This window comes from Mus musculus, chromosome 16 (genome assembly GCF_000001635.26).
Source record: "Mus musculus strain C57BL/6J chromosome 16, GRCm38.p6 C57BL/6J".
Taxonomy (NCBI): Eukaryota; Metazoa; Chordata; class Mammalia; order Rodentia; family Muridae; genus Mus; species Mus musculus.
Window position 1 is genome coordinate 24,270,838 of NC_000082.6, and position 25,996 is coordinate 24,296,833.

Genomic DNA, 25,996 nt, shown 5'->3' on the forward strand with positions numbered 1-25,996 from the left:
TTGGGGAGGAAAGGGTTTATTCGGCTTACACTTCCATACTGCTGTTCATCACCAAAGGAAGTCAGGACTGGAACTCAAGCAGGTCAGAAAGCAGGAGCTGATGCAGAAGCCATGGAGGGATGTTCTTTACTGGCTTGCTTGCTTCTTTCTTGGTTGTAGGAGGGGCCAGGTGCAATAACTTATCTTTCACCTTAGAAGGAATATCTCTACATGCCGCACACCACTGGACTCCTAAGAATTTCACTGAGGTAGATGGTCCTTGAATTTTGGTTGGATTTATTTCCCATCCTCTGATACGCATATGTGTTATCAATGAGTCCAAAGTGGTTGCTACTTCCTGCTCACTTGGTCCAGTCTCAAAAGATCCAAGTTCAAGTTGCTTCTCTGTCTACAATAGAAGCAATGCATATGAAGCCTTAATATAACTGATAAACTTACTTTTAATATTTTTTTAGTCATAATTTTTTTAGATTTTAGCTCATCTATCAAGTGGTATTGACAGATGTCAGGTGACTCATTGCTGAGTTCTGGGGATAGTAACACAAACAACATAACTGAGCATCCTGCTTTTTTAACCTTTTGGGTTGCTGTAGTGGATTTGGTCTTTTTTAACACACACACAGGACTCACTATATGGCTCAGGTTGCAGGGCGTGAGTCATCACATTCAGCTTGAAATTTACATTTTATTCGGGGTAGAGAAATTATAAATGAATCCTAGAAACACACCTGTTGGGTCTTGTGAAGTCCTTAGAGGTGCTGAGAGAGGGGTGCCTGGAAGGGTTGGGACGGAGAGGGGTAGGAACAACAAACGAATCTAAGACTGAGCTCCTTCTTCTATCTGAGCTCAGATCTCAGTGGCCGGGAAACTGGCCATGGGACGCTGGACAGGAGACATTCCTAGCAGAGGTGTGACCAAGACCCTGAGGTAGGAATAAGGTTGGGAGCCTTCCAGAACAAAAGGTAAAAGAACTAATTGGAAGGAGGAAAAGGACAAAATGCAAACTCAGAACAAAGACCAGCCAGGGCACTGTGCTTAGTCATGATCTTGCCTGAGACGTGCACTTCTCTTACGTGATGCTAGTATTTGGGATGGTAAATGGGCAAACATTTTTATTGGAATAATTATAGATCTATTTTAGAGTATATTAGAAAAAAAGATAATTATCACATCAAAACTGTGATTTCCAAGATATTATTCTACTGGTGAAACTAAATTATAATGCAAATTGAGTTAGAGAATATTAAGTCAATTACAGTACAGGTGCTATGCAGCCTCGGCAAGGATCTCCAAAGCGGTGTTTACAGAACTGAGGTTTGGGGAAACACTGCTTAGCAATTAGAAATCAGAAGAGAGAGGGCACACGTGGGCTCCCCACTCACAGCTGATGGAACCCGGTAACTTGTTTTCTTACCAGCTGCACAGAACTCGAGTGGCAGCCATGACCTGGGTTCCTCCAATGTGAACTACCTCCGGGAGCAGCAGAGTATTTTCCATGTTCATATGAAGTCATACCACACATGGAAGGGTGTCCCTCATAGCTAGGACTTCCCACGCCTTCCTCCTGGTCATCTTTCTGCAGGATTGAGTGGGCTCCATTAGAGCTTACACTCCTTTCTATGCAAAGTTCTACTTAGTGGGCAGTCTTCTTCCTCGGGGAATTTAGAACTGCAAGCCCTTGCTGTCCAGCGTACTTTAGGAATCTGTAGTGTGTTTATTAGCTAAGTTAATAAGTTGATGTCCAGTGCTGCTTCCCCTTGTGGGGAACCATATCCTAAGAATATGGCAAGCATGCCTCATGTGAAATGACAGGGTTTAACCCAGAGTGAGAAATGTAATCAGACGGGAGTCAATATGCGAGCTCATCTTTTCCATGTGCTCAAACAATCGCCTTCTGAGAGGGATTTCGTATGTTCTTAGATGACCTGGCATATAAAGCCACATAAGAAAGTATTCATTTTTGCCTGGAAGATCATTCGGAAACGATACAAGTAAGACACTTGTACATGCCAACACGAGCTATTTCAATGAAGAGTGCAAGTCTAGAGGGGAAGAGGGCTCTTCCTTCATTGGCTGCATGAGGACCCCCTTGCCTCTGAGTACTTCCTACGCTTCCGACCAAATTCTGAATCAAATCTGCTTCCTATTACAAGAGAGGGCTGGATAAGAAGCAGGTAGGGAAAGGTTTTGATAAGAAATCCCATCTCAGCAGTGTTTCTGTCCTTCAGGTCTGTTCCCTGAGGACTTGGTCCAGTAGACTGTGATGCCCCACTGGCACAGGCCAAGTGAGCTCAGTCATGTGGTGTACACTGGCTTCACAGATCACAGGCCTGCACACATTTCCTCCTGAAAGAGCATGACCAGACTCTGACTTAGCCCTGCAGACACCGAAGCCAGATGTGCGCTTCGCCCTCCTGTGAAGAGAATCCAGAAAGAACATGGCCAGAGGAAAAATAGCGATTCAGCCAGCAGAACGTAGCTTTGAAAGGCCTTTGCCCTTGACAGCCTGACTGCTCAGGGACAACCAGGAAGAACTAGAACAGAGACCATCAGGAGAGTCCACAAGTAGACGACAGGACACTGGATCATCTTAGGCAAGGACTTCAAGTGCTGATGCCTTTAAGAGGTGTCAGAACGGATTCCCAGGGAATTTTAAAACATCAATGACAGATATACACACAATAAAATAAATAAATAAATAAAAGTAAAATAATTTTTTTCCATTTTTTATTAGGTATTTAGCTCATTTACATTTCCAATGCTATACCAAAAGTCCCCCATACCCACCCACCCCCACTCCCCTACCCACCCACTCCCCCTTTTTGGCCCTGGCGTTCCCCTGTACTGGGGCATATAAAGTTTGCAAGTCCAATGGGCCTCTCTTTCCAGTGATGGCCGACTAGGCCATCTTTTGATACATATGCAGCTAGAGTCAAGAGCTCCGGGGTACTGGTTAGTTCATAATGTTGTTCCACCCATAGGGTTGCAGATCCCTTTAGCTCCTTGGCTACTTTCTCTAGCTCCTCCATTGGGAGCCCTGTGATCCATCCATTAGGTGACTGTGAGCATCCACTTCTGTGTTTGCTAGGCCCTGGCATAGTCTCACAAGAGACAGCTACATCTGGGTCCTTCAATAAAATCTTGCTAGTGTATGCAATGGTGTCAGCGTTTGGATGCTGATTATGGGGTGGATCCCTGGATATGGCAGTCTCTACATGGTCCATCCTTTCATCTCAGCTCCAAACTTTGTCTCTGTAACTCCTTCCATGGGTGTTTTGTTCCCAATTCTAAGGAGGGGCATAGTGTCCACACTTCAGTCTTCATTCTTCTTGAGTTTCATGTGTTTAGCAAATTGTATCTTATATCTTGGGTATCCTAGGTTTGGGGCTAATATCCACTTATCAGTGAGTACATATTGTGTGAGTTCCTTTGTGATTGGGTTACCTCACTCAGGATGATGCCCTCCAGGTCCATCCATTTGGCTAGGAATTTCATAAATTCATTCTTTTTAATAGCTGAGTAGTACTCCATTGTGTAGATGTACCACATTTTCTGTATCCATTCCTCTGTTGAGGGGCATCTGGGTTCTTTCCAGCTTCTGGCTATTATAAATAAGGCTGCTATGAACATAGTGGAGCATGTGTCCTTCTTACCAGTTGGGGCATCTTCTGGATATATGCCCAGGAGAGGTATTGCTGGATCCTCCGGTAGTACTATGTCCAATTTTCTGAGGAACCGCCAGACTGATTTCCAGAGTGGTTGTACAAGCTTGCAATCCTACCAACAATGGAGGAGTGTTCCTCTTTCTCCACATCCTCGCCAGCATCTGCTGTCACCTGAATTTTTGATCTTAGCCATTCTGACTGGTGTGAGGTGTAAAATAAATTTTAAAGAAAAACATGAGTTATAGAGACTGAAATTTAATATTTCCCTGAGAACCCAGCTTAAGTGCCACCTTCTCTGACCCTCTACCCTGCCCCTCACTATTCACCTGCTCCCCCAACCCCCTCCCTGTGAGCTCAGCTATGCCTTTCAACTGCTCTGCCTGTCTATTTACTTTATATTTCTAACTGCTGCCTGTTTGAGGTTGACTTTCTGGGTGGAAAATAAATTCCATGAACATATCTACGTGTCTGTAAAACCTAGCAAAGTGCCTGGGCTATCCCACTTGTGGGAAGTGGGTCAGGGTGAAAGAATGAGCCCTTGGTGAACTCTTCCCATTTCAACACTGCCATATATGTGATGAGTCCCCAGATCACTTCCCAATGAAAAGTTCCCTAAATGCTGAAACCGCTGCTTTGAACCAAGTCTCTGTGATCTGTCTGGGGCTGATCTCCCTGCTGGGTCACCACAGGAAGGCATTTGGGAGGGATTGAGTGACTCAGTGTGGAGCAGGATTACCAGAGGGTTTACACTGCTGTTGATGCAGGGTGGGAGGGAGCCCAGGCCCCTGGTCAGGGGCTGAGACAGTTCTCTATGACTATTCCCTGGGACCTAGGGACAGGATATTGAAAGTCCCAGGCCCTGTGTGCTGGACAGAGAAGGTTCCCCCAGAATCCCACAAAACATTTCCTCTTCCAGTATAATCTTTTGCTTCTGGTCTCGGGATCTTCTGAAGATTTTTCTGGAATGAGCTTTGGGTACAGTCTGGATAATGTCCTCTTCTCACAGATGGGGTGACCAAAATCCAGGAAGAGGCAGAAACCTTCCAGAGCCCATACAGCTGTAAGTGGGAATCAGGAACTGTATGTATCAGAGCTCAGTGGCTTCCAGCCGTGCAAGGATGTCTGAGGCTCACTGTGGAAAAAAGGAAAAGCACAGCTCTGATTTCTCACTTTCAGTTCCTGGGTTTCTTTGTGGGCTTTAGGTTATGGTGAAATCCACATAAGAGTTAATCTTTGTAAGATACACAAAGATGTACATTCAGTACATCACTATGTTGCTGTCTTAGGGTTTCCATTGCTGTGAAGAGACACTATGACCACAGCAACTCTTGTAAAGGAAAACATAGTTGGAGCTAGCTTACAGATTCAGAGATTCAGTCCATTATCATGATGGCAGAAGCACGGCAGCATGCAGGCAGATGTGGTTCTAGAGAAGAAAGTGACAGTTCAACATCTTGATCCGCAGGCAGCAGGCGACTGACACTAGGCTTAACTAGGCTTAACTTAAGCATGTAAGACCTCAAAGACCTGCCTCTACAGTGACATACTTCCTTCAACAAGGCCCCTCCTACTCCAAGCCACACCTCCTAATAATGCCACTCCCTATGGGCCAAGCATTCAATCACATTAGTCAATTGGGTCCATTGCTATTCAAACCACCACAGTTACAGATCCACCAGTCCCTAGATAGTTACTATTTCCTTCCTTGTCTATAGCACAGCCAATCTCTTCCTCTTCTAAGACTATCAGTATCCACCTATTTTCCCTTGCCATGGATTTACTCATATCAACGTTTCATGGGAGTACAATCATAGACTACTGTGGCTTTGAGTCTTAAGTTCTGGGTGTTAACCCTTTCAGTGCCTCTGGTGTTGCAGTATGTTCCTTGTGGTGGGTGGGGAATACTCCACTGTGTGTATATACATTTTTTTTCTAGCACATCTGATTTTGATTAAGGGTAAGGTACTGGGGTAAGAAGAAATCCTTCATTCTGCACTCTTTGACCCAGGCACAGAGAGTGCTTCATCAGTCTACTGCATGGGGCATTTATCGAATGCATGCCACGCACAATGTTTGATGAGGTTCCCAGAGCCGCTGGCAGTGTGATATGCAGCTCAGGTTTGGCTTCTGATGCCACACCATCTGTAACCAGCAATGTGGCTGGAAACAGCTTCTCCCCTTCTCCGAGGCTCAGTTATTTTGCTTCTAAACCAAGGTAGGGAATATTACCTTAACCCATGGCATTGCAATAACAAACGTACACCAGCCTTGTGGCTTAAGGGTAGCATCGGACTCTTTCTCCCAGGTCTGGAGACTGGAAGTTCAAGGAGAGAAAGCCAGAATAGTGAGTCTCTGGTAAGGGTTACTCAAAGTGGGTTTTCTCCAGGAAGATGTTGCCAGCTTTCGCTGCATCCATGAGTGGAGAAAGGAGAGAAAGCTCCGTGGGCCCCTTTCACAGGGACACTAATCCCATCCGTAAGTACCTCTACACCATGAACAAATCATGGGGCCTCTCAAAGTCACCAGCTCCTAATGCCCTCATCTTGGAGACTGAGTTTCAACAGATAGGTTTTAATGCTACATAAGTATTCACATTGAGCATCTGCACATGTGAAGGCTACCTGGAAACTCTGGATGTAAATGTCCCCTTAGCAACTTATATTGTTTTATCTAAAAGCAAAGAACCAAAAAACCTGCCCACCTACCATATACCTATAAGGACAAGGTTATTAAGTCTGGAAAATAAATCATCTTTCCACCTGACTTTCTTTCACATAACAACTTTATGGGCACAGAAGGGGCCTCACTATGGGGTGTCAGTGTGAGGAAGACAGAAGTCAATTGCCTCTTGTTCAGGCAAATGAGCTGGAAAGATGAGCGAGAGAAAAACAATAGCAAATACTGTCCAGTCTGTGAGAATCCTTCTTGTGATCTCAATGTTTCAGTAGTTACCAAACTCCAAAAGGTCTGGGAGCAATTGGACTTTTATGATGGCAGAGGAAGACACTGGGCCTTGTCCTCAAATGGATGCATGATGTGTCATGCAAATGTGTCATGGTGACATGTCCTGTGGGTATTTGTGGCTAGTGTGTTACAGATTCAAAGCTCTCATAAGGCTTGGCAGTAGAGTTTGGTCAAGTTTAATCACATCTACAAGGGCTTCTGATGGCATCTGTGCTATATATATTATACATCTGTCCCAGAATCTGTGCCCATGTGTGGTGTCACTGATGAGGGCCACAGTGTTCCCTCACTAAGAGAACAATGACTTTATATCCTTCTACTCCAGGCAGCCCTCACCCCTAAAGCCACAGCACAATTCCGGCACTGCCTTGCTCTCGTTGTCAAGCAATTTTGTTTTAGCCACTCTTAAGTGTCAGTCACAAGTAAAATAACCTATGCAAACCAGATAGACATACGTAGGGAGTATGCACATCCCCACGTACCCCGTGTACATTCTGCTGTCACCAGCAGAGAACTTGTGCAGGAACAGCTTTCCTGAGGACCTAGCAAATGTCTGCTCTTCTGCTCAGTTGCCAGGTGACATGCTAGTCACTGGCTCAGAGTGCTCCGAGCCAAGAAGATCAGGATGAGGGTTTACAGCTCTTCCTGACACCACTGTCATTAGACCAGAGGAAACGCTCCAGCCCGAGAAGCAGCCCAGACTTTGACCGAGTCCATTTCTTCCTTGAATCCATGATTCTTAAGGAGAAAAAATCAATAAAAGCACAAAACTATATATCCTAAGATGTTCTTTTTAGAATGCTCCATAATGCTAAGCAGCTGGGGACATAAAAATCCCAGCCATAGGTAAGACAGAAAACGGCTTGCTCTGAATCATCACAATGGCATTTCTAGAGCCATAAAATGAAGATTGGAGCAATATGGCAAGAGTATATGATATTAAGTAGAAACACAAAATGCTAAATAGCATTTGCATGATGATGGCACCATATAAAATATATATATCGTCTGTGCACGAGATGGTAGAAAATAAAAATACCACTAAAGACAAAAGACACATGGGTAACTTTTTTTTTTATATTTTTATCTTTTACATACTTTGCTTAGCATTTCAGTAGGTTCGAACCTGAGTTCTTCTCCAGCAGGGCATCTGCATATATTTTCCCCACCATGCAGGCTTTCATACATCTGCCACTATCAAGATAGTTAGAGTTCGATTTATACTGACTTATTGCTATCTCTGGAGAAGCCCACAGGACTATGGGCAAGAAGTGGTTAAACTTTGAAGTTCCAGGCTGCTGGTCTTGGGGGGATTGTTCAATGACCCAGTACTGAAGGTCATGATGCTCACAAATGGAAGGTACCTTTTCTGTTTGGAAGAGACTGCTTTACCAAATGGGCCTTAGATGCCCTTCCCAGAAACCAGCATGCACAGAGGAGAGCCTCTAGAAATAATGAAAAAGAATACTATGACTTCCTCATGATACACAACTGTATGCCCCACCAAGATCTTGCAGAATTGGCACAAAAATCTGAGAGCTTAGATTCCTCTAAGAGACTGCATAAAGCAGCATTTAAGTGTCAAAGCCAACAGCGAGCTCAGTGCCTTCAGGTAATCTTCAAGTGGGGTCAGGCTAGAGGTCAGGGGTCTCTCTGGGTTTGCCTGCACTAGATGACACCTTCTGGCATTTAGAAGCAGGGCTTTTACACTCTGAGGAGAAAAAGGAGTAAGAACTAGTGCCCCCAGAGAAGTCCGTGTGAATAGCTCTGCTTCTCCCCGTGTAAGATGGATAAGGAAGGAAAACATCCCAGACAACCACACACCAAACAAAAGGAAATGCAAACGTCTTTGGGAAGGAAACAAAAGGGCAAAGAGGAAAGAGAATGCACTGAATTGGCCTTCTACTTTTTGAGGGTTTAAACTATCCATTACTAAGTTGGATAAGTACATGAATAATGAATTAACAGTTACATGAAATCAACCCAAATGAAAATGTTCAGAGGAGAGCTATCAAAGACTTTCCCTTGGGCGAGAGGCTGAGACTAGCCAGTTGACAACATAGATGGGGGGGTACAAAAATTAAGAAAAGGAATACCCCCCAGAAACTGCTTTACCTCAATCATCATATTAATGATAACCAATAGAGATTCTCTCTTTACAATTATGTCAGCACTACACCATAAAACAATCACGTAATGCCTTTAAAGAGAATTAGATTCATTGCCACCTACAAATCCATAGTGAACATAACCATAGTGCAAAGGTGTTAATCTTCAACATCAGAGAAAAAAATCTGACGGCAATCAATGCTTGCTACCAAGGTTCGGAGCATCCTTTTGTCCACACGTAGAAACCAAACTCAAGACCACAATCCCACTGTTGAGCCGAAAGTGCTGGGCCGTGAGACAGATCTGGAACACTTTGTTGCTTTCTCCTGGAGCAAGTTATCCCTGTTCCCTTTCCAACACGGCTGAACCACTCTGCAGCAGCCCGATGTCTTCTAGGTGTCGTGGTATCATCACAGGGATGCAGGAAATACCGTAGGGAGGGAGGGAAGAGCACGGTGCAAGCAGAGTGGGAGTGTAGGCTGCAACATTGCTATCAGAGGAAGTGAGGCAAGTGTAGACATGTGGACAGCAAACACTTTACCAAAGGCTCTCTGAGAGGAGGCTGCATCATAGTATCTTTCCCTTTCAAATATGGGGGGTAGAGGGGATACCTGTGAATACACAGAACAGCAGCCTGGGTTTCCAGTACCCCTTCTGAACTGTGTGAATTGCGTATAAAGAGCCTCATATTAAAAAGAGAAATGAATCAAAATTGTTCCCATCGTCTCCTGAGAGAAGTATAACCAGCTCTTCAGACATACCTCAAAGACCCAGCTTTGCTTCAAGTCCTGGGTTCTCAGTGGAAAACTAGAAAGGAAGGTCTCGAGTCCAGAGCCTGCCCTGACTGTTGAGACACAGAGAAGTCCACACCCCACGCCCCAGTTCTTCCTGTGTCCCTGATGCTATCTTGAGTTTCTGCATGACACCCAGAGTGAACTACAGTCACACCTTCTGTGTGCTCAAGAGCTTCCTGGGGCTCCCGGTTATCTCCAGAGTCTCTTCGCTGCCATTCAGGCCTCCTGAGATATCCTGCTTGCCTATTTTTCAACTGTAAGCCCTTCCTTCCCTCTTGTATCTAACCTGCCTATCTCCCCGTAGGCACCGTCAGAGCCCAAAATTCCCTTCAACTGAGTCTTGCCCAAGTTGGTTTCTTCCTCTAGAAACTACATTCACTCTTTCCACTCTCTCAAAAGGACACTTTAGAAATCTTACCTTTTGTTTCACCCCAAACATAATCTTGTCTATAGCACCTATACTCACAGATTCTTCTGAACATCTAGTGTGCCAGCAATTTTTACGTCAACGTGACACAAGCCAGAGTAATTTGGGAAGATGGAGGGAACCTCAACAGAGAAAATGCTTCTATCAGATTATCCTGTGGGCAAGCTTATGGGACATTTTCTTGGTTGATGATGAATGTGGGAAGGGCCCAGCTCACTGTGGTGGTAACCCTGGAGCTGGTGGTCCCAAGTCTATAAGAATATAGGTTTCACAAACTATGGGAAGCAAGCAGCATTCCTCCAAGGATTAGCTCCTGCCTCTAGGTTCCTGCCTCAAGTTCTTGCCCTGACTTCCTTGAGTGATAAACTCTGATCTAGAAGTATGAGATAAAGTAAATCCTTTCTCCCCAAATTGACTTTGGTCAATGGTGTTTTAAAACAGCAACAGAAACCCTGACTAAGACTTTAGTGTGGTCAAGAGGACTTTTCCACTTCAAAACCCTGTGTTTTCACTAGGGTTTGAAGTCTTATCGGTGTGTCTCCTGTATGCTTCTCATAGCTTTGCTCTGTACACAATGACTGGCACTCTGGGTGAGGGGAAGAGGGGTGATCTTTAGATACTAGACAGTCTTCTTGAAGGCCAGAGAGCATGGTCACAGACGCACATGCTGGCTGTTGGCTGTGGTGCCCTAATAAGGAGGCTGGGAAGGGAATCGGAGCATTAGGAAGAGAGTGGGATATTTCAAAGTCTCTTAGCTCCAGGATTTCATGGGTCTCTGCCTGTCTGAACGATCAAAGCAAAAGGCCACATTAAACATCTTTTCTGCTTCAACACCCCTGGCAAGTTCAATATCAAGTTGAGTGAGGTCTTCTTGGGCTTCCCTTGCCTGGCTGCAGAAAAGGCCTCTTTCCAGGGGCTGAGTAATGCTTACTGTTGTTTCCCAACAAGAGTCAGTTCTGTGTCTGGGGAGTCTGTGTTTTTCCTCTATACACTTCTGACTCTCGAAGGCCCACCGGCCTGCCTGGCCCAGGTGAGGCAGCTGAGGAAAATCACCTTCTCCTGTGGGTTCCAAAGCCTCCTGCTTTCCTGTGGGAGATGGAAAAAGGTAGATTCACTCGGGGCATAAGGCTCCATCCTGCCGCATCTCAGCCTCCTGCCCTTCTGCACCAGACTAAGCCAGGTGCTAATTCTTGTGTTCACAGAGAGACAAGGTGCTGGAGAGGCCAGCAGGTCAACGAGGGATCCCTTTACTTGTGCATCCATCAGGGAAAAGATAGAGTTTGATTTCAATCCGTTTTCTGGGTAATTCAGTGTCAAAAAGCAAGGAGGCCAGGGACCTTGCCAAGTCTTTGTTTTGTTTGTTTGTTTTATTCCTCTTTCCTCCAATCAGCGCTGGGCACTAAGGAGTGGGTGGGTATGGGGAATAGGGGCTGCAGCTCCCCAGGCTGAGAGGGAATGCTGAGCCTGCAGAAGTGGCCCATTGAGAGCTTTGGAGGGTGGCACCCCCAGCCTCCCGCCACAAGGGCAGCTCTGTCCTGAAAGCCTAGGGCTCTATCCCAGTCCCACTGGCTGAGAAGGAACAACATTTCCTTATAAGGCCCCTGCTGCCTTGCCAAGGCTGGACGGCTCCAAGAGACTGTAGCTTTCCATTCTCCTCCATCGGCTCCAGTGCAGGCCTTGAATGTAGCCCTTGTTGTTAGGCCCCTCCTCTGCTTCACAGCCCCCACCCCACCCACTTCCACTCTCTGCCAGAGCCAGCCCCACTGGCTCAGGAAAAACAGCTTGGAGGCCTCTCCCACGCAAGGAAGGCGGTGGCTCAGGCCTGCTGGAGGCAGCACAGGGTAGCAAAAAACAGCTTCTATGCTGAGCTCCCGACTGCCCTGGGGTTACCTTACATACAAGCGTGACTTTAGCAAAGGTCCTGACTTCTAGAGCCTACTTCCTCTCCTGGAAAATGAGTATCGAATGGCCTAGGGTCTTTTTTTTTTTTTGCACTGTATTCGAAACCAGTTAGCTCACAGCCTGGACATCACGACTTGATAAACTTGACGTTTATTACCCAAAAGACCTGATTCCTCCACAGCCTCTATCCTCTTAGGTTTGTGCTTCCGGTGCGTGATTTATCCACTTACGCGTCAGAGTGGCCTCTACTCCATGGAGGTTTCTCTCTCCTCCTCATGGGGGACAGGGGTGGGTCCTTTCGCTTTGTCTTCCCAATATTTGCAGGTACCCCCTTGCAGTTTTTCATAGTACTTCATTAAAGGCCCGTATCTGAATGCCCAACATACCAAAAGACACAGTGGTTGTGCAAATATTTTGTAAAATATTACGTTTTGTGCACCAGTGGGCAGCATCATGAAGGACACTTTCATATAACATGATGTGCTGGGATGCTCTCACCTCAGATTCTCACGACCTTTGTCCCATCTCACCAGTTCCGTATTCTGAAATGTAGAGTGACTGCAAACTCCAGGGAAAGGGCAACCTGTATCTCTTGAAGGCTGGAAGGCACCTAGCCCCTCATTTACACCGTGGAGCCCAAGGTTGTCATATGATAGCACAGCATATCGATAAAGGGTTTCTAAGTTGCCTGCCCCACTTCTGTATACACACACTAGGTTACCACAGCACTCACAGAAAAAAACAAGAAGATCTAGTTAGTGGCTTTAGAAGTTTCGGCACACTAATTAATGCCATCACAAATTTGTCATTTAAGAACATTGAACACCCTCCCCCTTTGGAAAAGTGCTTTACTCATGGGTCAGCTACAGTTTGAGACCTTCTCTGGGGTTCCTGACCCTGCATCCATTCTGCATCTATGATAATGGATGAACCTACATATCTTGTCAAGAGATGGATTCTTACTGCTCAGGGATGCTGTGAGTTCCAAATAAGGAACTTCAGTTTAACAGTACAAATCTTTCTAAAATAGGATTCTGCAAGTCACAGGTCAGTGATTTGCAAGCACTGCACAGTTAGCTGCTGTGCACAGCCCATTCTTACTCTTCACATCCCAGAAACTATTTTAAAGGCAAAAGTCTTCTCTCCTGATAAAATACCCTATCCTTCATCCATACACTCATTACATGGTGGTGGTGTTTGTAGAATAGTCTCTGGTTGATCATGAACTATATTCTAATACCACTATCCACAGAGCCAAGGGAAGATAAATCTACCGTGGGTTCTAACATCAGAATGTAGTTGCTTGAATGTCAAGAAGACATTTCTTATGGGGACTGTGCACTGGAAATGCCTCAAAGCAGACTGCAGGAAATAAGAGATATAGGGGATGCTAAGCAAGGAAATGTAAGACTAAGCTTTAGTCTCATTACTGATGCTTAGGTGGGGAGCCTAAACCAAGTCAATCATCTGAAAGGAACTTGTTTTCTCAGCTGGATAAGGTTAATGACGATACCTCCATCATTTACCTCCAAAGGTAGTGAGTTAAGTCAACGCTGGTCCTGGCTAAGGAAGTGCAAACAAGACCTAATTACATTAATAGATGGTGTGGCTCCCTCTGGGCTTGTTCTCTTGACTACAGAAAAAAAAAAAAACACGAAATGCTTTCTTCTCTAGGTTCCGGTAATGTTCACACCCCATCTCTGTCATAGCCACTGGCACTAAGCCATTACTGATAACTTTCCAGGAAATCAAGAAGGATGGGGGTGAGGACTGGCTCCTGCTGAGGAATTACTTCATGGGAGAGAAGAGAAGAGAAGAGAAGAGAAGAGAAGAGAAGAGGAGAGGAGAGGAGAGGAGAGGAGAGGAGAGGAGAGGAGAGGAGAGGAGAGGAGAGGAGAGGAGAGGAGAGGAGAGGAGAGGAGAGGAGAGGAGAGGAGAGGAGAGGAGAAGAGAAGGGAACCATCCTCTCACTATGGTCCCCTCTCCTTCCTTCCCAGGTACAAAGACAAGGACTTTGGCAGCTGGTCGGGTTCTGAGTGGATTGGGAAGTCATTTCTCTTCTATGGACCATCATTTCTCAAAAAGTAAAGTAAAGATAAAAAATAAAAACCAAAATAATAAAATGAAGAATCCAGACAAAACAATATTTCCATTTAGGACAACTGAGTAATCTATTGTCATTGCAGAAACACCCTTGTGAACACAAAATTATATTATTAGTAATCACACCAAAATGGTTCTCTCTAGGGCCGTCACAAGAAAATGAGTCCACACATTATACTGATCACTGTTTCAGCCTGCACTGTCATAACAGCAAAATGACCTCAAAAAAAGAAAATCTCAGTTCCATCAGTGTCCCCTTAGCTACTTTTAATGACTATTGATTGTCTGAACACTGTTCTTCATCATTAAGTACAAAGTCTAACTTTTAAAAACTCTGCATGTAACAAGACACATCTACCTTTTTTGTAATAAGTGACTGTTAATCTCATATTAGTTTTTTTAAGACATAGAGAAAATTAAAAAAAAAAAAAAAGATCCCCTGATTGTGTTCATGGGAAGACACTTAATTCACTGATATACACTGGCTTTATGCAGGGCCCTTCCACCTAGAAAATTCTTTCTTCTTCCTTGACTGTGACGCCCAAAGCAGATTCTTTTAAAGAACCCCTGAGGCCTAAGGGTGACTAAAGCCTTAAGAATGAATTAAATTGAAACTGAGTAAATCAAAGTCCAAGAAAGACTACTGTGTATAAAATTATCCATCAGAACCTAGATCCTGGGGGAGAATTCAGGTTGCCAACTCCTTCAGCAACTCCCTTAGTTTTGGTCAAACAGCAGTGTGTGAAGGAGAGGAAACAGAATTTACATCTATCTCTTCAACCCTGTCAGCGACTCATAAGTTATGGTTTGGTTCTCGAAAGTAGGGAAAGCACGTGCCATTCCTGCTTTTATCTTGGAGAAATGAAGATTAAAGAGTATTTAGGTCTAGAGCAACAGTTCTCAACCTTCCTAATGCTGAGATCTTTTAATACAGTTCCTCATGTTGTAGTGACCCTCAACCATAAAATAATGTTGCTGCTACTTCGTAATTGTAAATTTGCTACTGTTATGAATCTTAGTGTAAATATCTGAGATGCACGATATCTGATATGCCATCCTTGCAACCCCCACAACCCAGAGGTTGAGAACCGCTGGTCTAGAATATTGAAACAGCCATACCTCCTACCCCTATATTTCCAGTAAAGATTAAATTTAATTCAATTTCATAGTAGGTAGAGCTTCTATAACTCAAAATTGTTATCAGTGCCTTGGAGTACAAAATGAAAGGCTGCTTGCAACATAGTTGGTGGACATTTGGAAAGTAAGGAACTTTGTGTTTGGGTTCAGCTCCTCCTATGAGGCACATAGCCCATATCATTCATCCTTTCTGGGCTTCATCTTCTTCATCTGGAAAGACAAAGCATCGGGTAGGAAAAGACCAAAATTCTCACAGTTCTAATGAATAACCTGTGGGCTTACATACCTTAAATGCTTTTGAATGGGAATGCTCTTTTCTATCTTTTAATCTCACTAGAGTCGTAGCCTGGGAGAAACCCCATATCACAACTTGCCAGTGAATGGTTCCTGTCTTCTGCCTCCTGTTCCTTTTCTCTGGTGTCGCATCACCACAAGTGACTACCTGTGTTGGATAAAAGAGGCAAAGAACCTGGTCACCTGCCACAGCACAAATGAGATAACTCTGAGTAACCAGAAACGTTATCTTTATGATCAAGCCAACTCTTATAAAGAAAACATTTAGTTAGGACTGGCTTACAGTTCCAGAGGTTCACACTTATCATCCAGGCAAACATGGTACTGGAGGAGCTAAGAGTTCTCCATCTTGGCCTGAAGGTAGCAAGGAAAAGACTCTCTTCCACAGGGGGAATGGCTTGAGTACTATTTGCCCTCAAAGCTCATCCCACAGTGATGTACTTCATCCAAAAAGGCCACACTTCCCATGGGCCAAGGATATTCAAACTACCACATTCCACTCTTTGGTTCCTATAAGCGTGTACAAACATATGAGTCTTTCAGGCCACACCAATAATGAAAGACTGGCATAATGAAAAATACATTTATCCCAACTTCAAAAGTCCCCATAGTCTATAGCAGTCTCAACAATGTTAAAAGTCCAAAGTTGAAAGTCTCTTCTGAGATTCATATAACCATTTAACTGTAACCCTCTATAAAAATCAAAATAAAAAAACAGATACCATACTTCTAACATATCCTGGCACTGGATATACATTCCCACTCCAAAATGTCATAGTGAGGAAATACTTGGCCAAAGCAAGACCAAAGAGCAGCTTGGCAAATTCCAAACTCTAGATCCCCATGTCTGATGTCTCACTCCTTTCAGCATTGATAACTGCAACAAACTTCTTCCTCTTGGACTGGCTCTACAGATTTCTGCAGTTTTCCAAGGCAGGTATCCCATGACTCTGGACCCCCAACACCTTGTGGCATCCAAGACAACTTCAAATTTACAGCTTCTTGTTTTAATACCTGGAATCCACACTCAGTCTTCTGGGTTCCTCCAAAAGGCTTGGGTCACTTTTCCAGCTCGGCCTTCTGTAGCATTTTAGGCTCTAGTTGACTCCACTCCACAGCTGCTGCTTTTCTTAATGGTCATCCCATGTACTGGCATCTTCAATACACTGGGTTATTCTGCTAGAACCAAGCTTCACCAATAGCTTCTCCTAGGCTTTCTTCATGGTGCCAAGTCTCAATTTCTTTGTATGACCCCTTCAGTCCTGGGCCTTCTTCTATTGCATCTGAGACTGTATCTTCAAAGGTTGCCTTCCCTGACCTCTCACAGTGGCCAAACCTCAGTTGTTTTCCATGAGCCCTTCATACCTTCAAAACCAGTACCACCTGATTGACTCTCATATATAACTAAGTCTGGCTTCTATATCTAAAACACAATTTGTGCTCTCAGAAAACACTTTCCAGAAGATTCCACCTCAGTGATGATGGTCTCTTCTTAATCACTGCTAGTTTCTCAGCAGCTCCAGCTAACCAGCATCAATTGTCCCAGTAACCCCTCTACTCTCGACTCAAAAGCAGAGCTATGTGCCAAAGTTGCCAAGTTCTGCTATTTGCTAGGGCTGGAAGATGGCCCCTTATTTTATTATATTTTTCACTTCCTAAGCTTGGCTGTCCTAGAATTTGCTCTATAAATTGACCTTGCACTCAGAGATCTACATGCCTCTCTGTCTCATGGATGCTGGAATTAAAGGTGTGGTCCACCACACCTGGACCTAAACTTTTCTCTACTTGGAACTTGCTCTGTCTCAGGCTGGCCTTGAACTCAGAGATCTGCTTGTCTCTGTCTCTTGGCATTAAAGATGAGTCCTACCATACCTGAACCTATGCCTCAAAATCCAGATCAAAGCCTGTGTCTTCCAACCTCAAGATCTGGATCACAGGTGTGCTCTTCATTTTTATATTGTAGTTCAGTTCAGATTAAAAGTCCAAATGAAAACAATAACCTGATAATAATGATGACTAACTTGAGATAACAATCCCTTGTTCAATTGTAAATACATAAATGATAAACTTGGATAGGATCTTGTCCTAGGTCACCACTCCCTTAATTCCATTTAATGTTCTTGAACACAGGATTTAGCTCCATTGCATGTCCTGGTGTCCTTTTAATACTTGAACCATACATTTTGTATTTTTGCTTTTTAAGCTTGCTATGTTTGATCAAAACTCTCCTCATAAGAGTAAACCAAAGGGAAAAAAATCTATGCTGGGCTTTTTTGAGACTTTCTCTGTCAATTCAATTACTTTGAATCTCTTCACATTAACTTCAGGCAGACTCTTCAGACAAGGGCAAAAAGTAACCACATTCTTCACCAAAATATCACAAGAACAGTCTCTAGGCCACATACTAAAATTGTCCTCTGAAACCTTTTGAGCCAGCAGGCCTCCACAGTTCAAATCACTCTCAGCACCAATGTCTTTCATATTCCTACCAGACTGAACCATTAAGTCCCACTTAAAGCATTCCACTACTTCCCAAATTCAAAGTCCCAAATCCACATTGCTTCAAACAAAAACATGGTTAGGCCTATCACAGCAATATCCCTGTTCCTAGCACCAACTTCTGTGTTAGTTAGGGTTTCATTTGCCATGAGGAGACACCATGTCCAAGGTAACTCTTATAAAGAAAACATTTATTTAGGGCTGGCTTACAATTTCAGAGGTTCAGTCCATTATCATCGTGTCAGGGAGCATGGTAGCATCCAAGCAGACATGGTACTAGAGAAGGAGCTGAGAGTTCTACATCTCAACCTGAAGGTAGCAAGGAAAAACTATCTTACACGGGGGGTGAAGCTTGAGCATCAGGACCCCTCAACACCCACCCACAGTGATACATGTCTCCCAAGGTCACACCTATTCCAACAAGGCCACACTTTCCACATATAGTAGCATATTCAAACCACCACAGGAATTAATCACATGGTTCATTTGTTGGTTGTTTATAAATGCATATAACTCCCGTAATCCTTTCTTAAGGCCTAAGTATTTCTTTCCTTCCTCCTTTGAGGTGAAGTGATAGCATCACTTCTTATAAAGTATAAGAACAATTCCATGACATTCAACAGTTTCACCATTTATGCTCAAATATTTCTGACTGTGGAACAAAAATTCCCCCAAAACATACACACAAATAGTTTAATTTATCCTAATAATCAACATCCCAGCTTGTGTTTCTGAGCTGAAAATTTGGGTCTATGACACCCATTATGTATCTTTCTTGTCATGGGAAGGTAGAGCCAATTGGGCTCAGCATCCATCACTTCTGCTTGCTCCATAACCACTCCTTTCTTGCTACAAGGAAACTGTTATTCTTTGGAAAGCCTACTCCCTTTATTTTGTTGAAGACAGACTTTCACCCCCTGTCTTAGTCAGGGTTTCTATTCCTGCACAAGCATCATGACCAAGAAGCAAATTGGGGAGGAAAGGATTTATCCAGCTTACACTTCCATACTGCTGTTCATCACCAAGGAAGTCAGGACTGGAACTCAAGCAGGTCAGAAAACAGGAGCTGATGCAGAGGCTATGGAGGGATGTTCCTTACTGCCTTGCTTCCCCTGGCTTACTCTGCCTGCTTTCTTAAAGAACCAAGACTACCAGCTCAGAGATGGTCCCACCCACAAGGGGCCTTTCCCCCTTGATCACTAATTGAGAAAATGCCTTACAGTTGATCTCATGGAGGCATTTCCTCAACTGAAGCTCCTTTCTCTGTGGCAACTCCAGCTGTGTCAAGTTGACACAAAACTAGCCAGTACACCCCCACAAGGAAGGAAACAAGCATATGTGCTATCATTGCACCATGTAGCCTTGGCCACAAAGAAATGCTTCGGGGCAAACAGGCAACCAAAGTTGAATGGGTCCAGCTTTTCCTGAGGACTTTTCTGCTTTCAGAAAATTTGACTCTTTTTCTGCAGTAGATTTGCATGGTTAGTAACATGCAGGCTATGTTGACAATTATCTCATCAATATACAAGGATAGCAGAGAGAAGGAAAGTATCCTAGCCATGGATATTCGCCAACCTATAGCAACACTTTTCAATGTCTCTTTGACTAGGTCTCTAAATCCCCTGTACTTTAGACTAGTTTGCGGTGCATTGGTTGCTATCATTATAATAAAAAAAAAGAATCCTGCTGCATGTCTGTCACTTCATAACTTCTCCACAAAACACTAAAATATGAGAGTTGAGAGAACTTTAGGTGCGATCAAGCCCTTGGTCTATATGGAGGGCTGACAGAATCTGCTAGAAGCTACACAAGGAAGTTACTGGACTAGAAACTCAATTTCTGAATTAGTTCCTCAGACATCATTCGATCTAAGCCACAAGCCAATACTAATGTCAATTCTATATTGAACAGTATTGAAAAATGTCTAATAAACACAAAGTATCATTCTTTCAAAGAATATGAGAAATTGCCAAATCCAGAATCTCAGGATTTTCATATGACAGATTTGTACCATGCTTTTATTTTTCATAGTACTTTCTATATATTTATAGTTCCATTGTAAAATGCCTGCATTCAAATCACTCAAATTCCATTCATTATTTACAAGTTGGCCTTACACTATTGTGTCTCAATTTTTTTCATTTTCTTTCTGAATGAAAAATGAAGACATAACATACATCATACTATGTTTGAGGAGACAGTTTATTGTACATAGGAGGGAGAGAACAGCCAGAGGTATCTGGAAGGGTCTAGACTAAACCAGGCCAGCAGCCTGAACTGTGTCTTGAGAGGACAGAGAGGCAGGAAGAGCTAGAGAGAAAGAGAAGGAGCTAAGAGAGAAGCTATAGACCATGAGGCACAGGGTGGGTAAGGAGACCAAGAGCACCAAGAAACCAAGAGACCAAGTAACCAAAATGGCTGAATTATGTAGGAATCAGAAAAGCTTGGGGAAGAGAAGGGAAGGGAAGTTCAAGGACTGGAGAGGTTTAGGGTAGGGGTGGAGTATCAACAAGGATGACCCTGTAACAGGTACATGTAATTGTGATTCTGAGAACCTGGCACTAGTGTTTGCTGTGATATGTTAAGCAAGCACCTCAGTTAGCCCTTTGAGACATAGCCTGCCTTTCTTTCTTCCTTCCTTCCTTTCTTTCTTTCTTCCTTCCTTTTTTCTTTCTTTCTTTCTTTCTTTCTTTCTTTCTTTCTTTTTCTTTCTTTCTTCCCTTCCTTCGATCTTTCCTTCTTCCTTCCTTCCTCCCTTTCTTCCTTCCCTCCTTCTTTCCTTCCTTTCTTTATCCTTTTTGTTTGTTTTATTATGCTTTTTATTTATTTTTTTGAAGCAGAGTTTCTCTATGAGCCCTGGCTATCCTGAACTCACTATGTAGACCAGGCTGGCCTTGAACTGACAGATATCTGTGTGTCTCTGCCTCTACATGGCTGGAATTAAAGACATATACCACCATGCTTGTTTCATGCCTCAGTTTCTTCATTTTGAATTAGAGTTCATAAAACAGTGTAGACTTCATAGAACTATTATAAGCATTATTTCTAAACTACTTGTGCATTATAGCAAGCCTACTACATCACATATGGTAGTGTTCACCAATGCTGTTTCTTTATGTTAGTTTAACATATCATTAAGAAACACGATGTTGGGACTAGAGAGATGGCACAGTGATTAAGAGTATTGACTGCTCTTCCAGAGACCCTGAATTTGGGTCCCAGGCCCCACATGGTGGTTCACAGTCATCTTTACTTCAGTGCCAGAGGATCCAAAACCCTCTTGTGACTTCCACAGGCACCAAGCACACATGTTGTGCACATACATACATTCAGGCAAAACACTCATACAAATAAAATACATAAATATTTTTGAAAAGAAAAAGATAAGGTGTTTCATAAGAAAGTCCAGGACTAGAAGGAACTTACCTAGGGAATCCTAGTAGCTGGCTGAAAAACTAGATCTAGCTCAAAACTCACATGATTTTTTTTAACATTCTTCTAAAGTTGAGACATAACATTTGTATATCTTTAGGTACACAGTATAATAATGTGATATATGTATATAATGTATAATGGTCTAATCAAGGCAATCAAAGCTGTTTTATCGCATCAAACATCAATTATTTTACTTATAGGTAACTTTTATACTCTTCCACTTATTTTGAAACACATCATAGATTTCTATAACAGTTACCCAGATCTGTTTCAGAAAGCTAGAACTGTTTACCCACCGTCTGTCTGTTCATCTGTGCCCTACCTTTTCCAGTCTCTCTTGGCCATTAATACACTTCATTCTTCTATGGGACTGACTTTATCATTTCCACAAATGAGGGGAAATATGCCAACTTAGTTGATTCTTTAAAATATTCACCACAAGCCAAGATGCAATGTCCAGTTGTGTTCACTTCTTCATACAATCATCCATTTTACTGTTTCTTGATGCATTAATGTGTACTTATTAATTCAGCAAATATTCCCTGAACATCATGATTCTTTTCATTAATGAAAGCCATCATTCAGAGATATGGGTTCTATTCCCAGCTCTTGAATAGTTCACTACGGAGAACAGTGACAAGTGGCTTCTCTTTAAGCATCAATTTCTCAGAAGACTGGACAGGATGTCTCTAGGGTTCCTTCCAAAACAAGTGCCTGTTTGATGCTCTTTGCATTACATACTACAAGGACACCAAGATGCAAAGTCCTTGCCTTATAGGAGTCCACAGTCATGTGAAAAAAACACAACTGGCATTCTCTTTGTCCCTCATTCTATAGAATAGCATTTTCACCTAAAAATATTTTGTGAGCAAATAAATGTAATACAGCTCATATTCCAGGATTGGCAGGGAAGTTATTTTCTCATTTTTCCCCAAGATGGATGGATGGTCATGTATGAAATTTTCAAATAAAGTCAAACACTGGTGGTTTTTCAGCCCAGAGAAGGCAGTGTGAGTGTTTTGTTTGGACCATTGTGAGTTTTTAAAAATTTAAGTCAACATTTAGCAGCTGAGAATTTTCTCATAAAAATTCAGATTTCTGGCTCCCCTTGAAAAAGCTTACAATCTATCAACCCTAAGCTGCAATGCAGATAATGGCAGCTAACACATCAGAGGTTCACTGTTTTTTCTTCTAGAATAAATGGATCTTTTAAAGGCTGTTTAAAATTGTGCATATGTTTATTGTGTGTATACGTGTGCATAGGTGGCTTCAGAGGCCAAAGACAGGTGGTTGAGATCTTACTGACATAGGTTCTGGGAACTGAATTCGGGTCCTCTGCAAGATCAGCAAGCATCTTTAAACACTAAACCACCTCCCTAGCTTCAAAATGTTTTATTTCATTTTCCATTTTTTTGTTAGGATAAATATACTAATTATAGAAGATAATGTAGTTCATTATGACTTTTTAAAAGACTATTATATTTATTTAAAAGACTATTATATTTATTATATTTATTTACATTCAGCAATTGTCCCCTCCTCCTGCAGTTCCTCATCCCATTCCTCCTCCCCCTTGCCTCCGAGAAAGTGCTCCCCCATCCCTGCTCTCAGGAGCCTCAACTCTCTCAAGGATTAGGCACATCTTCCCCCACTGAGGCCAGACCAGACAGTACTACTACTATATATGTGCCAGTGGCCTTGGACCAGGTGGCTCAGTCTCTGAGACCTCCAAGAGGTCTGGGTTAGTTGAGACTGCTGGTCTTCCTATGGGGTCCCACTCCCCTTCAGTTCCTTCAATCCTTCCCCTAATTCAACCATAGGTGTCCCCAACTTCACTTCAATGGTTGGGTGTAAGTATTTGCATCTGTCTCAGTCAGCTGCTGGTAGGGCCTCAAAGGACAGCCATGCAAGCACATCATAGCATCAGTAATAGTGTCAGGCCTTGATGCTCCCCACCCACCATGAGATAGATCCCAAGTTGGACCCATCACCAGACTGCCTTTCCTTTACACAAGTATAGGTTGTACACTGATCATGTTTACTTCCTTATCCAACTGTACCTCCCTCTTCTCAAGCAGTCCATGTCTACTTTCATTGTGTTTTGCTTTTTATCTAGATTCTGCATGTAGGAGAAAATGTGTGGTATTTGCCTTTCGAAGTCTGGTTTATTTCATTCAATGTCCTTCAATTTTTCCTGCAAACTACATGATTTTCTTCTTTATTACTAAATACAATGCCTTTATGTGTGTATATAGCTACTATAATTTCTTTATCTATTCACTTTCCCTTGATGGACTCCTAGGGTGATTCTACAACATGACTATTGTAAATAGTGCTCTAATAATATATAGGTGTAGCTATCTCACGTCTTTAAAAAGAATGTGATATACCACACTTGAGTAAAAATGGAAGCACTACCTTTGGCTTTATCTTGAGGTAAAAATATCTGGGTAAATATCTGTCATTACTTCTCAATGATGTTTTTTAATGTTGCTGGAAAAATAAGAGGTGGTGGGTGGGTGATTAGATGAATAGAGATAATATTTATTTATAGATAGATAGATAGATAGATAGATAGATTTAACTATTTGAACATGAGGAAAATCAGGCATTTATTTTAACCTAGCTATGATTAGCATAGTTCATTGGGAAGATGATATTGGGATAGTTCATTGGGAAAATGTTTGTAGAGCTGGAAGAACACATAGAATGCCATCTTCCTTTCCCTGGGGACATTTGATTAGTGAGTCTGTATCTTACTGTATGACATGCTGGTAGCCTAGCTCTCTGAAGAAAAGGTCTCCAATTTGTAGCATTTGCCAAATACTGTGTCTAAAGGTTGCTGACATGAATAAATTCTGGGCTACTCTAAGCTTTAGCATTTCTGAAGTTTAAGCCATTCTGTTCTGCAAGCCAGTATAGCCCTCTTAACACCATATCATGTCTAATGTGAAAGCATGGAACTGTAGAATTACTCCCTACTTACCCAGAGCCCCAGGAGGAAGACAAGAAATAAAGACATGGAAGTCCCTTGCTTTCAGAAATGCCGATCTACTTCAGTTGACAAGGTAATACCTCTGTAAATACCAGAGAACCTGATCTTTGTTTGGTTCTTTTGCTGTTTTAAAATGTTATTCCCAAAAGCAACATGGGAAGGAGGGTGTTTATTTTATCTTACACTCCATCATCCAGGGAACTCCAGGCAGGAACCTCTCGGCAGAAACTGAAGCAGAGGCCAGGGAGCAATGCTGCTTATGAGTTTGGTCCCCATGACTCATTCAGTCTACATTGTTATAGCTGCCAGGACCACCAGCCCAGGACTGCCACCTCCCACAATAATCTAGGCCCTTTCACACCAATCAGTGCCCAAGACTTGCCCACTGGCCAATCTACTGGGGGTATTTTCTCAATTCAAGTTCCCTCTTCCCAAATGACACTAGCTTGCATCCTACCCCAAATCAATACTCGATAGTCCAGTGACTATATAAAACCTATTACAGTCCAAACAAGGTTTTTATATTCCCTCCAGAAGTCTATTCCTCCCATCCAGTTCCCCAGTTGAAAGTTTTGCCCCCAGGTCTTTCTCAGTCTCCTTTTCCCATTGAGAAATAAGTGTTCCGTGACCAACTTCCAAATTAGCCTTAAAAGGTCTAGTTCTCCACAACCCATTGCAACAACTCAAAATAGGCCCATTAACTCTCACCTAGAGGTCTGTTCATCTGTTTGCAGCTTGCCTGCTCAGCTTCTCATATTCACTTTCCCAAAGATATCCAGAGGGTTTTTTTTAGACCATAAATTAGACCATTTACTTCCGTGTTTCTTATCATCTAAGCGCTTCCCACTGATCTCAGGCATTCCATTCCTTCTCATTGTCGGGCTCGGGCTCCTGTGCCTTCAGACTTTCTTTCACTCCTCTGGCCTTTGGGAGGTCTTTCCTTTTCCCTGTTCTTGCTCACCATTGAGTGTCTGCCAGTCTTGTCCCTCTCTTTGTCTCTGAATGTTTGTGATGATCAGTGCCTTCTCATATTCAGAGCATCATTTAAAACCTTCTCTGCTTACCTGATGTAACTCAGTGACACCCCCACACACACAGTCCACCAGCCTGCCCTCCCCCCTCAAGTTAATAATTGAATGAAAGCAGTTAAAGGTGAAGTGAAGAACTTCGATAATTCCAACTTTTCTTCTGGCTCTAACACTTTGCAAGCCTGCAGGTTTCAGAGTGTATTTGTATATGTACAAGGGTGGTTCCACTTTATGAAGCAGAACAGAGGCAGTGGCATTCAGTAGCAGAGGAGGCTCCCTGGAGGAAGTGGTAGATATGTTGGAATTTTTTCAGTACTCAGAATAACAGAATAGCAGAAAGCGTTGTACAAAGGCTAAGCTTCATTTCAATCGTCAGCTGCTCTCCTGAGCTTAAAATGTCATTGTGTTTATAGGAAGACGATGGGTACACTTTTCAGGAATATCTACCTTCTAAACTCATTGTACTTAAATGGCAGTGAGCATGTGTGTGCATGTTAATGCATGTGTGTGTGTGCGTGTGTGTGTGTGTGTGTGTGGAGAGAGAGAGAGAGACAGAGAGACAGAGAGAGAGAGAGAGAGAGAGGGAGAGAGAGAGAGAGAGAGAGAGAGAGAGAGAGAGAGAGAGAGAGAGAGAGAGAGAGAGA

General features: G+C 43.0%; 1 long non-coding RNA gene across 5 annotated transcripts; it reads right to left on the reverse strand.

Annotated features, from left to right (window-relative positions):
- Gm38456 lies at positions 1-25,396 on the reverse strand. Of its 5 annotated transcripts, none has more exons than XR_875976.2 (3): positions 25,033-25,396; positions 15,388-15,543; positions 1-388 (listed from the first exon to the last, which is right to left on the reverse strand). It is a non-coding gene; the product is annotated as a predicted gene, 38456 (long non-coding RNA). The 5 variants fall into 5 exon arrangements; XR_384773.2 differs by lacking the exon at positions 1-388 and adding an exon at positions 3,840-4,797; XR_875975.1 differs by lacking the exon at positions 1-388 and adding an exon at positions 7,687-11,045.
- Positions 25,397-25,996: the final 600 nt, after the last annotated feature.